This window comes from Anas platyrhynchos, chromosome 23 (genome assembly GCF_047663525.1).
Source record: "Anas platyrhynchos isolate ZD024472 breed Pekin duck chromosome 23, IASCAAS_PekinDuck_T2T, whole genome shotgun sequence".
In the NCBI taxonomy this organism is placed as follows: Eukaryota; Metazoa; Chordata; class Aves; order Anseriformes; family Anatidae; genus Anas; species Anas platyrhynchos.
The window spans coordinates 7,895,244-7,910,573 of NC_092609.1; the positions used below are offsets into that span (position 1 = coordinate 7,895,244).

The 15,330-nt window shown below is 42.2% G+C and overlaps 1 pseudogene; it reads left to right on the forward strand.

Annotated features, from left to right (window-relative positions):
• The first annotated feature begins 710 nt into the window (after window positions 1-710).
• LOC139999326 (cysteine protease ATG4A-like) lies at window positions 711-8,646 on the forward strand (annotated as a pseudogene).
• The last annotated feature ends 6,684 nt before the right edge of the window (window positions 8,647-15,330 follow it).

The window sequence follows — 15,330 nt, forward strand, 5'->3', positions numbered from 1 at the left end:
AAAATCGTGGACTATTCTGCCTCAACACTATTTTCAGACCCAATTTGTCAAGTCATCTAGCAGAGGATTTCTGGAGATATGTTCTTTCTTCCTCCTTCACCTGCCATACATTAGCAGAGAGATTGTGGTGGGATATAGGTTCAGAGCCTCACAGAAGAAGGATTTGAACCCAGGCTCTCCACAGTCTGCACCACTGCCTTCCTGATGGCTTTTGACTATTTTATTTTATTTTATTTTATTTTATTTTATTTTATTTTATTTTATTTTATTTTATTTTATTTTATTTTATTAGTATTATTATTCTTCTTTTTCTGGGTGGTGTCTAAGTCTTGGGGGGAAGAACAAACTGTGGGAGGAGGGAATGCTACTACTGTCTGTGACAGTGGTGATTTCTGGACAGTGTTAGCAACAGAGCTTCTGCAGAGAAGAGAAAATGCCAGGCGGTCTCTGTTGGTATTCCATGTACTGAGTACTGAGTGCAGTTTTGGGCTCCACAGTATAAGAAAAAGACATAAACCTGTTAGAGAGTATCGAAAGAAGGGCAACAAACAAGAGGGTCTCTTTTAACAGGGGGATTGAGGTTTGTGGCAAGGTTTTGGTAGCAATTTAGGGGCTGCACTGTGCTGGACACAGCAACAGACGCACCATAAGCCAAAGTCAGACAATAAGCCAAGGTGTGTTCACGTGTGGTTTACTGTGGTTTAACGTGGTTTACGTATAGAAGAAAGTTTTTGCCTATTGGTGAGTATACTGCAGATTTGCTGCATTGTTCTAAATTAAATAGCAAGATAAGTGATGGCATCGTAGGCTGGGAAAATATTTCTAGAGTATCAGCGCATTTTGAGCATCATTTTAACTGTTTATGCAAACATGAAGATTATTAAAATCAGTGTTTATTTATGTCTGTATGTAAACAGGTGATCATGTTGTATAGCATGCAGTAAATGGTTTGTGAATGCTGCTTGAAGAATGAAAAGAGTAAGTCAGCTCCACAAGGAATAAATGAATTTTGTTTATTTGTGCAATGCAGAGATTAGAATTAGACCAACAGCATGGAACCAAAGTCTTGCTGTGTGCCTTTTATCTGTAGGACAGTTCATGGAGGCTTCAGCAGCCCTATCTGTTTTCTAGCAGTCTGAAATGTCCTCTGTGGTGCTGCACCCAGTTGAAAGCCTGCACTGATTGTGATGAACTTTCCTAACAGGAGGCACGGGTCCTTCGTCGGACGCTGGCTGGGGATGTATGCTGCGATGCGGGCAGATGATGCTGGCCCAAGCACTGATCTGCAGACACTTAGGGAGAGGTGAGTGCTGGTCCTGAGGGAACTTTGGTATTGTCTGCAGACGCTTCTTCGTAAGTACTCCATTAAAAGCACAAACCCTGAATTTATTAGTGAGACTTTCTTTGATGCCCTGGTAACAGTTCCTAATGAATCAATTCATATTCAGCTGGGTGAAATCATCCCAGCCTGAAGCAGAGAAATAGGCATAGAAGGAGAACAAATGGGGAATCCTGTCGCCATTATTTTATAAACCTTTTAGTGTAACACCCAAGTTGAGGCCAAGGGAAAACCTGCCACCGTGGGACAGTGCTCTTACCCTTCTCTTCACTACTCACTTGTCAGCAGCACGAGGTCCAAACCCCCCTGGTGCAAGCTCTTAAGCATGCATGTCACATCCCAGGATGCTGCCAGTGGAGTGTTTGGACTTTCTGTATGGATCTTATGTTGTTATTTAATGGGTGCTTAGAAATCCAACAAGGTCTAAACACAGCCTGTACTTTTAAATAATCTTGGAAGCTCAGAGATAGTGGAATGGCTATCAACATGCAGCATGATCCGTCAGAATATGTTTGCAGTTGATGTTTTTGTTTTGTTTTATTTTCCCTGTTTTTACAATCTAGCCTATGATGATAAAGGGCAGCTTGATGATAAATAACAAGCTTGGAATTCTAGGAGCTCTACACAAAATGTAAATATTCGAGATGAATTGAAATGTCTTTTAACATCTCATTATAAAGCTTTCTGCTGTCTAGACATTTGATCAGTGTAATGAAAACGTCACCATTTTTTATTCTATATCAATTTTTCCTTTCAGATTGGCAATGGGAAAAACACAAAAAACAACCAGAAGAATATCACAGAATCCTACGATGCTTTCTCCACAGGAAGGCTTGCTGTTATTCAATCCACCAGATGGGTAAGAACAAACATAAACTTTCAGGTTTTTTCCACTGAAATTTCTACTGTGTTGAATCACTAATTTGCAGTATGTTAATTCATAATTTTAAAAAGTGGATGTGAAGACAGTGTGTATGCTTATACAAAAATAAAAAGGTATGCAGATGGGCGCAAAGACTAGTAGTACAGAAACATTCCCTGAGACCTAAATAAAGCCATGTACTAGAATGTAGCTCTTGATAAACTCTGTAAGCCTTGGGTACCAGAGTCAGTAATGTTAGAATAGACAGTCTTGTAGCTTATTGCTGTAATTTGTAATAAAGGGCACTAACATTTGTTAACTTGTAATTCTCATTGTAGTTTAGAAGCCTTTTGTTTATTAAAGAAACTGGCACTCCCTAAGTTTTGAAAAGAGCATAGATTGAGAAAATAATTGTTATTGCTAAATACAGATTGCAGTTACTCTAGAATGTTTGACAGTCACAGTATTTACTGTATATTGTTCCCACATTCTTTATGGTCTCATTTTTCTTTGATTTTGTGTACGTGTGTCTTTTTTTCACTATGAAAACAGCACAGGTGGGTGTTGGAGAGGGGAAGTCAACTGGAGAATGGTTTGGACCAAATACAGTTGCTCAAGTACTAAAGTAAGTGAGATCATACCAGTCTCATTCAGAACGTACTCCCCTGGGGCAGCCAAGAGAAGGCCCAGGCAGAGTTTTGAAGGCTGCATCTCCCCCTGTCCCACAGTCAGGAATGTACTTGCCATCTATTTACAAGTGCAGCATGGAATGTCATGCCACAGCTCGGTGTGCAGGTACTGAGTTGGGAATGGGTGACCTCTAAATTTTAATAAAGGAAGAGCCTGAGGAGAAGAAACTGCAGGAAAGTCTCCTGCTATGCCGTCTGCATGCCCTCACCAGTCACACCACAGATGTATATTCCTTTCTGCACAGTGGCACAGCTCTGGCAGGTCGAGAGTGCCACCGTGTAGGTCGGAGTGGTGGTGTGAAACATCAGAGAGAAGCCATCTCGGCTGAGGAGGGAACTGAGCTGCAATTCCTCCCTTTCTGAGCAGCAGTTCTGCCAGCAAGGCTACTGGATAAAGATGGGCAGCTCCTCATAGTCTGGGAGCCACACTGAAAGGAACTGAGGCTGCTCAGTTCTCCAGGGGTACGTGGAGGTGTCTTACCTCAGGCAGGGGCTAGGCTACAGGTCCTGCGAGCTCAGCAGCAAGTCTTTGACACCCTGGAACAGGCACATGATCTGAAGAGGGAGGGGAGCTGAAGCATGCCCTGGACTCCAGATCTTTCATGGCCAAGTTTTTCATGGTGAAACGCTCAGCCCCATTTCTTTCTGGCTTATTTGAAACAGCTAATTCTGCCAGTGCAGCTTAAGAGTGTAGCTCCCTTCCCCAAAGGTTTGGATTTTGCAGAAGTGGACATAAAACTGTGTGCTGCTGTCTCCCACTGAAGTTTTGGTGCCCCAAACCCTTAGCTGATTTAGCTTTTAACGCCCCATTTCTGCTGTGCACGCAGGCTCAGGCAGAAGTAATTCCACTGAATTCAGTGGAATTTCTTAAGCAAAAAGTAATCTGCAAAACTGGCATAGGAATTTTTTTCTTTTCCAGATGAGAAAAGACACAATTGGGCAAGAACCCAGTGCAGAGACTGTCGAGTGCAATAAAAAGTAATAAACTTGATGTAGTTGAACTGTTACTGTCACTGCACTTAGCAGTAAGACAAAACAGTTTGCACATGGTGCAGCGCATATGTTTTTCCTGGTACCACTCAGTACCTATTTTTCTAAAGATATTAAACATTTAATGTTTAAAGTTTTCTTTTTCTTACATGGAGACTTTAAAAAATGCAGAAAGGATGTTTTTTCTTAAGAAAAAAAAAATAAATAAATGGTTCTGAGTGTAAAGCTACCCTTTTGATCCAACTAGTTTATATTAATTAGTACCTTAATGTTTTCTAGGAAGCTTGCTTTATTTGATGAATGGAATTCATTAGCAGTTTATGTATCTATGGACAATACGGTGGTCATTGAAGACATCAGGAAGTGACACCTCATCAGTTTTCTGGTAACAGTTTCTGATTTGACTCCATTTGCCAGCATGTATCTAAACATGAACAAATACTTGGGGGGCCATGGGTTTGTCTTGCAAGGGTAAGAAGAGGGAAGAAGGACATACAAACTCAGTTGTGTTTTTTTGATCCCTGATGCCAACTTCGTGCTCACATCACTGGATGTGAAGAGCTCCTTGAAGAATTTCTACTGTCATCATTGCTGCCATTTCATTTCTCTGGCGTTTTATAGGCAAAGCTTGACACTATTAATAACATTAATAGGACATGTCACTGCAGTCTTAAATTGTCATCCCCCAATCATTGATCTAACGTCTCACTTGGACGTGCCAGCACATACTGTCTGCTAGAATTACTTCTACTAAATAGCTGTAATTGCCATGCCCGGCTCGTTTTGTCTTGGGTGCCCTATAAAGATCCCTGGCAAACTAGCTTAATTCACTACTGAGAGGAAGATCTGCTTTGTGTTCCTCTGTGCGTTGACTGATTTCTAGTTTTATTCCCGCAGAAAAAATGTGCTGGTCCCCTCCTCAGAGCAGCAGCGCGTCCCACAGCAGTGCACATTTGCACAGAAGTGCTCTTGGCCGAAGCAAGAAGGCAGGAGGACTCTGCACAGGCTGGAAAGCCCTCTTGCTTATTATACCTCTACGACTAGGGATAAATCACATAAATCCCGTATATATTGATGCATTTAAAGTAAGGTTTTCTTTCAATTCATTGCTTGTTACTGTCAAATAAGTTTGGGTATCTGTGATGTCAGTAAAGAAATGAATGACAATTTCCTTTATTGCTTTTGAACTCCTAGGAATGCTTTAAGATGCCACAGTCTTTGGGAGCATTAGGAGGGAATCCAAATAATGCCTATTATTTCATAGGATTTTTAGGTAAGGAAAAAAGAAACTTATTCCAAATGTGCAGATGATCAAAAGAGAACATTTTTTGAAGGGGAAATAGTAAGGGGTCTAAGCGTGAACCTCTAGAAGTAAAGAAAGATGAGAATAGAATAAAATAAATGAAGAAGCATATCTAAAAGAGTTTAGAAACAGTATGAGATGATCCTTAACAGGAGCAGAAAGTTAACAGCAAAGCTAGGTGTAAAAATAAGTGATGACATCAACAAGAGCAACATACTGAGAATAGCTGATAGCATTTGACAAGTGTATTGGTCAAATGTCACTTTTATTTTCTTGTATTTCAAAACTGTTTCTGATAGCAGTATCTTTTTCACCTTTTGCATACCTTCTGTTATTAAGTATTGCTCTAATTAATTTAAAATGCATTCCTTCAGATTTCACCCCACTTTGGGCCAAAATTTTGCAACCATATTTTGTCCTTTTGTAAAACCTAACCTGTTTTAGTTAGGCTTTTTTATTCCAATTTCTGAATGAATGCCTAATGGGATTACAGATTGCATCTGTGAACATCCTGTACCTTTTAATCTGTCAAATGTTAGTGTTTACAACACTTGAGATTTAAAAAAAAAAAAAGTACTGGATCTCACATGGAAAAATAAAAGTATGTGACAAAGATAGAACATAACCAACCAAAAAATTACAGTAATAGGTGACAATAGGAAGTTATACTAAATACCCTGTGGGAAACGCTGTGTCTAAACCTTCCGATTCTCTTAAAGAATCCCTAGCTGGAAAGTCTAGATTATACTGACTGCAATGGCAATCTAATTTCTATTTTACAGTTCTGGACCAAGTGCTTATTAATGTCACTTGCTTATTTTTAACATACGGCTTTTACCCATCCAGGCAATGAGCTGATCTATCTGGACCCTCACACCACTCAAAGCTTTGTAGATTCAGAAGAAAATGGCACGGTTGACGATGAGAGTTTCCACTGCCAGGAAGCCCCACATAGAATGAAGATCATGAATTTGGACCCTTCAGTAGCTTTAGTAAGTGTCAGGAAATCTGGAATGCATGTACTTTATCTCAAAGTAATGTCTCTCTACATTGGTAAGGGCAGCAATGCATCTCCTAGAACAGAACCAAGATCACAAAGCTGTCTTCTGTGATCAACACATAGTAGTTTGTACATAACTACATGGAGAATCTTAGGGCAAGTGGGGAGCTGTCTGTACTGTAGGGAGCTCGCTTTGTTTTCTTTACTGAGCAGCTTTTACTTCTTTCAAGAGGCATTATAATGGTCAGAGCAAGGAACTGAAACAGGTTTACGTGTTTTATTCTATCACTACTTTATGTTTGGTCACCTCTAGACAAGTTACTTAAACTTACTTTATATCATAAGTTGAAAATGTTTAAGTGGAATTATTGTATTTCACCCCAAATTACAAATACAAATGTATTATTTGTAATTCACCCAAAATGTCATGGGGGTACTGTGGTATTTGAAAAAATTGGATCTGATCCCATGCCAGTATCCTGTGATTGGGTGATTGGCAGTTGTCACCAGTGGGATGTGTTTCTAAAGCTTTAAACAATCTGTAAAGATACCGGTATCTGTCATTCATTCACATACCTGTTTTTTAATACTGTTGCTTTTTAGAAAGTTTTTTTTTGTTTTGTTTTGTTTTGTTTTGTTTTAATACTTAACTACGTAACTGTGCAAAATGTGGCATGATGCAACGAGACAGACAAAATCATAATGAAGAGCAAATATTTTCAGTATAGATACCAGAATGGAAATGTTCCTTAGGTGGTCCATCATCTACAAGTTTTCAGCTTCTGCTGATACCTGGACTGTAGGAACTGGGTGGCGCTCCATGGAGGAACACACAGGAGCTGCTGGTATTTTTTGCTTGACTATTTCGTTAGGGGTTTGCAGGGCCTTGTTCTCCCCGTGGGTTCTCTCCCTAGAGCTGCCACATATTTGGAGTCTTATATCTACTGATCGTACAGGGCATTACTGTATCAGAGGTCAAACCGCCTTACCTGCTGGTACCACATACCTACCATCTGCAAAGGTAAAACTCTGTGTGTTTGTTTTTTCCCCTAAGGGCTTCTTTTGCAAAGAAGCGCCTTACCTGCTGGTACCACATACCTACCATCTGCAAAGGTAAAACTCTGTGTGTTTGTTTTTTCCCCTAAGGGCTTCTTTTGCAAAGAAGAATGTGATTTTGATAACCGGTGTAGTCTTGTACAAAAGGTAAGAGTGGGAACTTAGCATCTCGATTTGTTCTTTATAAAGTCTGGTTTTTATTGTCTGTTTTTTGTAAAATTTTCCTTTGCATTTTCCTTTGTATACAAATTGTATGAGCCATAGAGAAGAATGCATTAAAGCATCAGGGTAAGGCAATACTACTGAATTGCTAATTGGAAATTGTTCAGCACTTTACCAGCCACAAACCCTGCCAGTTGGAAAATGGGTGTAAACATCCACACTTGAAGGTGTTACTGGGTGACACTTGCTTTTAACTTCTAATTCTCACTAAATGACTAAGGTTTAACTGCCATATTGTAGTGATGTATCAATGATTTGCTTCCTGATCCTTTTTTATTGTTTGACATAATAGATTGCGTGTTCTAATTATGACTGTTAGTCCCTGCTATCTTAAAGATCTGATTCTGTAAGTGCTGCAGGCCTCTAGCTCCTGCTGATCTAGGGAGAACAGAAGGTGCTGGCTGCCACAGGAAACTGACTTGAGGATGTTTCTGCATGCAGCTGTTAAGCTAAGCACCAGACGTCTGAATGTAAAGTACCATCAACCTCTAAGGGCATTTATTTAAAAAAAAAAAAAATCATCTAAGGAAAACAGTTTGTAAATAACTGAAATACAGGACAGAAGGTAACTTCTCTTTGAAGAGGAATAGCGTTTGGCTTCAGGAACACCTTTTTTCCTGACCAAAACCTGTCCTTCAAAATCTGATGCGTTTTTTTTTTTTTTCCCCTTTGGAGGAGCTGATAGATCTGTCTTTTGTGCTATTGATCAACAGAAAACTTGAGGAGAGTTCTATGCAAGCAACTTCCTTTTAAAAAGCAGAAAATATTGTACATTCCTAGTGTGCTTGCTACATGTAAACAAAATTACAGGTTTGCAGATATCAAAGCTGATATCAAAAGATGATAAGACTGATAATTTGTAGTACAGTTCAAGAGATCTGTCTTCCAGATGTGTTTTAACTAGGGATGTATTACAGAGACCATGGTGCTTGGATTTCACAGTATGTCTGTATAAAGACTTTTTTTTCCTGATGGACATGCGTAATTAAAAAACACTTTCAATTAAGCAGACACGTTTTGTGTTTGAAGCGTCTCCCGAGCCAGCTTTTAAAATGAAAGCATTCTGTCCTCAGGAGATTCTAAAGCAGCAGAGTCTACGGATGTTTGAGCTGGTCCAGAAGCACCCGCCACACTGGCCTCCTTTCCTACCTCCAACAAAACCAGAAGTGACAACCACAGGAGCAGGTAAGGCACCGATTAAAAGCCTAATTGTGCAATGTTATGTTCCTCGTTAGCAAATAAAAGAATAATCACAGGTAGAATAACTATCCTTTGTGAGTGTCAAGCAATATATAGTTTTATTTTTCCTTATAGGAAATGCTCTTTTATCACAGATTAGTTTGGAGAATCTGTTCACCGTTAAGGAACCGTAAATGCACCTCACTCATTTTCATGGCATGATGCGGTAATACCACTTGACAACTCCAGAAGACTGGAAAGGGGCTTTTGAGTCGGTTTACACACCGACCGTGTAAGTTTTTACACACAGGTGCATTACCAAGGCGTTTACCTCCACCGTACCTGCGTGTAGCAAGCTCCTGCCTCCAGTGCTGCGGAGACGTGCTCCTCGGGGGGGGGGGGGGAAGGCAGAAAGGGAGGAGAGAGCACCCTGCGACAGAGAAACAAAACACACGTGTTAATTTCAAAACATCGTGGCTTTTTTTCCTCCCACGATTTCCCCTCCTGATGGCTGGTGCGCGGGTGGGCAGCTGAGGCAGCCCCGGGACCGTGTGCGTAGCCCCGGCCGGGGCCGCTGAGCTCCCATACGGCTTTTTTTTTTTTACTTTTATTTTTATTTTGGCTTTATTTTTAGGCACCGGGAGCGGCTGAGGCCACACAGCCGCCGAGATGAGCGAGCCTCGTTGTGCTCAGCAGCTGAGCTCTGCTGCCTGCTCTGCGGCTGCAGTTCCCTCAGCGAAGGCTTTGAGGTTCTCCGGCGATGCATTCCTGCACCATTCGCATCGAATGGGGATGCTTGACGCGGAAAAAAAGCAAAAAAAAAAAAAAAAAAAAACACCAAACAATAAACTTAAAACCTCTGCAGCCCTTCCTCCCCTCAGCGCCCCCCTTCCTTCCCCTCGCCGTTCCTTCACGGACCGCGCTCTCCGCGCCCACCCCGCCGCGTTCTCCACAGCCTAAACTGAAACAAAACGCAAAGCCCTCGAAGCCGGGACCAGCAAGGAGGGCTCAGCACCCGTCCCTGTGGGGCTCGGAGCCCGATGGTGCCCGGCAGGACGGCGAGGGGCCGAGCCGCCCCCTCATGGCGGTTGGCGAAGCCGCCCTCAGGGCGCAGGGAGGGGGGCGGTGGAGCGGCTGTTGGAGGCGGCTCCTCGGTAGGCCTTGCGGGGTTGGAGCTGCCCGGGGGGAGCCTTCGGTCCCCTCAGCGCTAGGGTGGGCTGAAGGGGCGGCGGGGACCCTCCTGTGTTGGCATACTGCTCTCTGAAAAGAGTACTCACTTCTGGTAACTTTTCCAAATGCGCACCAGAAACAGCGCCCATCAGAAGATGGTGCTGGCTGGGGGGCATGCTCGCCTTGCAGCTGAGGCAATGGACTGGTGAGCTGCTGCCAGAATCACAGAATCACAGAATATCTAGGTTGGAAGAGACCTCAAGATCATCGAGTCCAACCTCTGACCTAACGCCAACAGTCCTGCTCCTTCCCCGCGCTCAGCTGTGTGCTCCTGCCCTCCTGTGCATTGGATACAAGAGCTGTGCAAGGACAGCGTGAGTTGGTGCAGCTGGATTGTCTGGCAGAACACTAATCCTGTCAGTAAACCAAAAAAATCTGTCAGGGCCTATCCATTTTGTCATAGTCAAAATGGGATATGAGGGTGTTTTCTTTTTTTTTTTTTAAGATGAGGTTGTTAACATATGTAGGATGTAAGTACCTTCAATACTTTGTCAAAACACACACACCACTTCACTATCCTTCAAATGTAGTGAGGTGTCCTGCAGATTTGAGAAAGTACTTCACAGGTGTTCTGAAACACCGAATAGCCTATGTAGTGTAGGTATCTTTTACTACATGCAGAATCCCTGCCAGCAAGTAGTTAGGTAGACAGTTGTAATTATAAAGTAGTATTTTAGTTTGTGAGACTGTTAGACTTCCATGAGGCTGAAATATCTGCTCATTTTCTGTTGGCTAAAGAAGCATTGAGTTCTGTGCTCTACTGTAGAAACATTTCAAAATAGCCATGACGTGAACTGGCAGAATAAAGGATGCTTGTGCATCTTTCTTCTTGAACCCATACTGATGCTGCTGCCTATCAACCCTGGGAACTTCAATCTACCTTTGTGCTAGTGCCATTTATTTATTTATTTTACATGTATATAGTTTTACCATGATATAGCCGTTGGAACACAGGAAGGTTTGGGGCACGGATATATTTTTTATATACACAATATCTTAACTGCTGTTCTTAGTTCTATCAGCGTGCTTGTTAACTAATTTGAACAGATGATAAAACTGTAAGTATGGAATGTAAGCTTAGTATTTCATGTTTTGTACTTCTGCTGCAACCCAAAAGAACTAAAATCATAGCACCGAGGACCGAATTGTACTGTGGTCATTTTGAACCCTGAGCTGTGCTGTCCTGCCGCTCCGTAGTGAGACAGAGGTGCGCTGTCCCATCGGCCTGAAGAGACAAGTCTGGGCAGAAGATAAACCAGGAACCAGAAGTAGAGAAATTCTCACAACCTTATTGTACACATATTTTGGATATTCATCTTCTAGCTTTTCAAGACTGTTCATTCAAAGTAGTTCAGCTTTTTACCTCAGTGTATTAAGTTCCAGGTGCCTCATTAGACCAAACTGAAAATGTCACTGATAGTTTCTGATCCCTGTTCTCCTTCCTGGGATAGCTCAATGCCTCCTGACGGATAGTGTAAGGTTAGTGGGGTAGGCTTTGGGAGATAATAGAAACAGAAGAGAAGTCCGTGTGAGTCCAGCTCAACATCCCCCTGGGTTTGTGTTCAGTTTGTCAGTACTTGAGACCAGTCCCTAGGGAAAAGTACGGGAACAGTGGGTGAACAAGAAGTTTAATCTCTAGTAAGATCTTCACGCTCTTTGGAATGATTTAATGTAGTGTGTTTCATCTTACACTTCAGATAACTTTCACTCAGAAACCTTTAGCAAGGCATCCACTCACAGTGGATCCACATAGCTAGTGCTTCTGCATCCTCCTCTTCACTTTGTATTCCAGGCAACGTTTAGCACCTGCTTCTCTGCCTAGCCTTATGAAAATTCAGGTACAGCATCGGTTTTATGGTTCATCTTAACCACCAGCTTGTGTATTGGTGGTGAAACATGCTGGCAGTAAGAGGCAGTGTAGTGCAGCTCGTTACAAGCTTGCGTTCTGCTGGAGGTGCCTACTACAAACGCTCAGCGTCTAACAGAATTTAACGACCGGCAAAGGTGGGAAGGCTGTTTCGCTCAGAAATGAGTAGTGACATTGTTTCTCAGGTAATCCAAATCTTCCCCTTTCTGAGGTGTATTTCTATTCAAACAGTATGCTGTTATAGGATTTCTTGAACTGGGCGAACTGGGCTTCAGAAGGGTGCTCCCTACCTTTGTCCCCCTCAAGTCTGAGAAAAATCGGTTGTTAGACCCTTCCTGATAATGTCTGCTCTCACTGTAGCAGGTATGGAAGACCAAAAGGGTCCATTTGGTTTGTGGTGAAATTAACCAAAGTTAAATTTCTGCATCCTTCCCGGGAAGCACATAGCTCTCTGCAGATGGGGCTGTGGGACTAATTCTGATTACAAAACCTTGCTAGCTAAAAACATCAGATAATAATGAAAAAATTAAGAAATCACAAACTGGTCAGTAGTCAAATGCAGATTTATGAGGAGAAAAAAGACTTTTGGGGAAGTAACTTTAGCTTTTCTAATCAGAACAACTTCATCTCAGGAGTTGTTTCTTGGTTTCCCTCGGAACCTTTGTGCTGTCACAACGAATGTGTCACGGTAACTCTGCCCACGGTAACTCTGATGTCCTGTAAACGAGACTTCTGGCAAACTGAAGTGGAGCACATCACGTTTGCTGGATGGAGAGTGTGTTTTGGCTTATTACGTTTTGCTGAATTGTTCCCGTCAGTGCCAAAATGTGGACAGGTGAAATGCAACCTACAGAAATGCTTGTTTTTAAAGTCCTGTGCAATTATAACTTCAGGATATGGAGTCTTCGCTTGTAATTTGTAAATTTTCTTGTGCATTATGTGTATTGTCAATATATTGATGTTAGAAAAAACATTAAATGGCAGTTTTGGATATTGTGAATGGAATAGTTGGTGGGAATTAAATAGCCGCAGTTTGAGCAATGGTTTTAATATTTAATTATTAAATATTATAGTATTAAATCTAGAGTTTAACTGGAAAGTAAATGAGAAGATCTGATAGTTTATAGCGACAGTGTGATACTCATACTAGCAACCAAATGGCTTGAACGTATATTTAAAATTTTAAGCAATTGATTTGTTGTTTAACTTGACTCTCTTTGCTTGCTCCTTAAAGTAGAAAGTTTGGAGCGAGGATTTCTGCTTAAATGTGAGATATGGGTTGTGTTGCTTTTTTTTTTTTTTTTTAAAGACTTTGTGAAAATGTTTGTTTGTTTGTTTGTTTGTTTGTTTTGAAGCTTAATCATGAAGTCCAACTCAGGAATCTTTGAAGGTGGTGTCTTTTTTTTTTTTTTTTAATTTTCTTGCATAGCTTGTGACTGAGATTTTCAACCTTTACAACCAAAATGCAACTCTTTTAAACTCTTCGGACAGTCTCTGAGAAGTGCTCTCTGCAGGATCAAAGGCAAACTTCTTCTTAAAAAAGTCAACTTTTACACATTTTTTAAAAAGGCTTTAAAAAGGCTTTAAAAATGAATGGCTTAAATTATATACTTGGTAGTTCTCCAGAGGTATTTCACAGACTTCCTTATAGGTTGGCAGCTGGTCTTCATAAACAGGAAGTTATAATGTTAAGCATTTAATACTGCATTTTCTTCTTTGTTTTAACAGCTCAAAAGGAAGAGAAGAGAAAAAAAGATAAAGCGACAGAGTTTATAGGGGCATCAAAGAAAGCTATTGCTTCAGCATCTATGGTGGAGAAACATGCATCTTCCCTCACTAAAAATTTTTCTCCAAAGAAGTCCCCTTCCATGTCTAGCACATCGCTAATGAAGCAGACGCTTAAACCTGCTGGGAGTTTCAAAGTAGGGTTAGGGTTAGGGTTAGGGTTAGGGTTAGGGTTAGGGTTAGGGTTAGGGTTAGGGTTAGGGTTAGGGTTAGGGTTAGGGTTAGGGTTAGGGTTAGGGTTAGGGTTAGGGTTAGGGTTAGGGTTAGGGTTAGGGTTAGGGTTAGGGTTAGGGTTAGGGTTAGGGTTAGGGTTAGGGTTAGGGTTAGGGTTAGGGTTAGGGTTAGGGTTAGGGTTAGGGTTAGGGTTAGGGTTAGGGTTAGGGTTAGGGTTAGGGTTAGGGTTAGGGTTAGGGTTAGGGTTAGGGTTAGGGTTAGGGTTAGGGTTAGGGTTAGGGTTAGGGTTAGGGTTAGGGTTAGGGTTAGGGTTAGGGTTAGGGTTAGGGTTAGGGTTAGGGTTAGGGTTAGGGTTAGGGTTAGGGTTAGGGTTAGGGTTAGGGTTAGGGTTAGGGTTAGGGTTAGGGTTAGGGTTAGGGTTAGGGTTAGGGTTAGGGTTAGGGTTAGGGTTAGGGTTAGGGTTAGGGTTAGGGTTAGGGTTAGGGTTAGGGTTAGGGTTAGGGTTAGGGTTAGGGTTAGGGTTAGGGTTAGGGTTAGGGTTAGGGTTAGGGTTAGGGTTAGGGTTAGGGTTAGGGTTAGGGTTAGGGTTAGGGTTAGGGTTAGGGTTAGGGTTAGGGTTAGGGTTAGGGTTAGGGTTAGGGTTAGGGTTAGGGTTAGGGTTAGGGTTAGGGTTAGGGTTAGGGTTAGGGTTAGGGTTAGGGTTAGGGTTAGGGTTAGGGTTAGGGTTAGGGTTAGGGTTAGGGTTAGGGTTAGGGTTAGGGTTAGGGTTAGGGTTAGGGTTAGGGTTAGGGTTAGGGTTAGGGTTAGGGTTAGGGTTAGGGTTAGGGTTAGGGTTAGGGTTAGGGTTAGGGTTAGGGTTAGGGTTAGGGTTAGGGTTAGGGTTAGGGTTAGGGTTAGGGTTAGGGTTAGGGTTAGGGTTAGGGTTAGGGTTAGGGTTAGGGTTAGGGTTAGGGTTAGGGTTAGGGTTAGGGTTAGGGTTAGGGTTAGGGTTAGGGTTAGGGTTAGGGTTAGGGTTAGGGTTAGGGTTAGGGTTAGGGTTAGGGTTAGGGTTAGGGTTAGGGTTAGGGTTAGGGTTAGGGTTAGGGTTAGGGTTAGGGTTAGGGTTAGGGTTAGGGTTAGGGTTAGGGTTAGGGTTAGGGTTAGGGTTAGGGTTAGGGTTAGGGTTAGGGTTAGGGTTAGGGTTAGGGTTAGGGTTAGGGTTAGGGTTAGGGTTAGGGTTAGGGTTAGGGTTAGGGTTAGGGTTAGGGTTAGGGTTAGGGTTAGGGTTAGGGTTAGGGTTAGGGTTAGGGTTAGGGTTAGGGTTAGGGTTAGGGTTAGGGTTAGGGTTAGGGTTAGGGTTAGGGTTAGGGTTAGGGTTAGGGTTAGGGTTAGGGTTAGGGTTAGGGTTAGGGTTAGGGTTAGGGTTAGGGTTAGGGTTAGGGTTAGGGTTAGGGTTAGGGTTAGGGTTAGGGTTAGGGTTAGGGTTAGGGTTAGGGTTAGGGTTAGGGTTAGGGTTAGGGTTAGGGTTAGGGTTAGGGTTAGGGTTAGGGTTAGGGTTAGGGTTAGGGTTAGGGTTAGGGTTAGGGTTAGGGTTAGGGTTAGGGTTAGGGTTAGGGTTAGGGTTAGGGTTAGGGTTAGGGTTAGGGTTAGGGTTA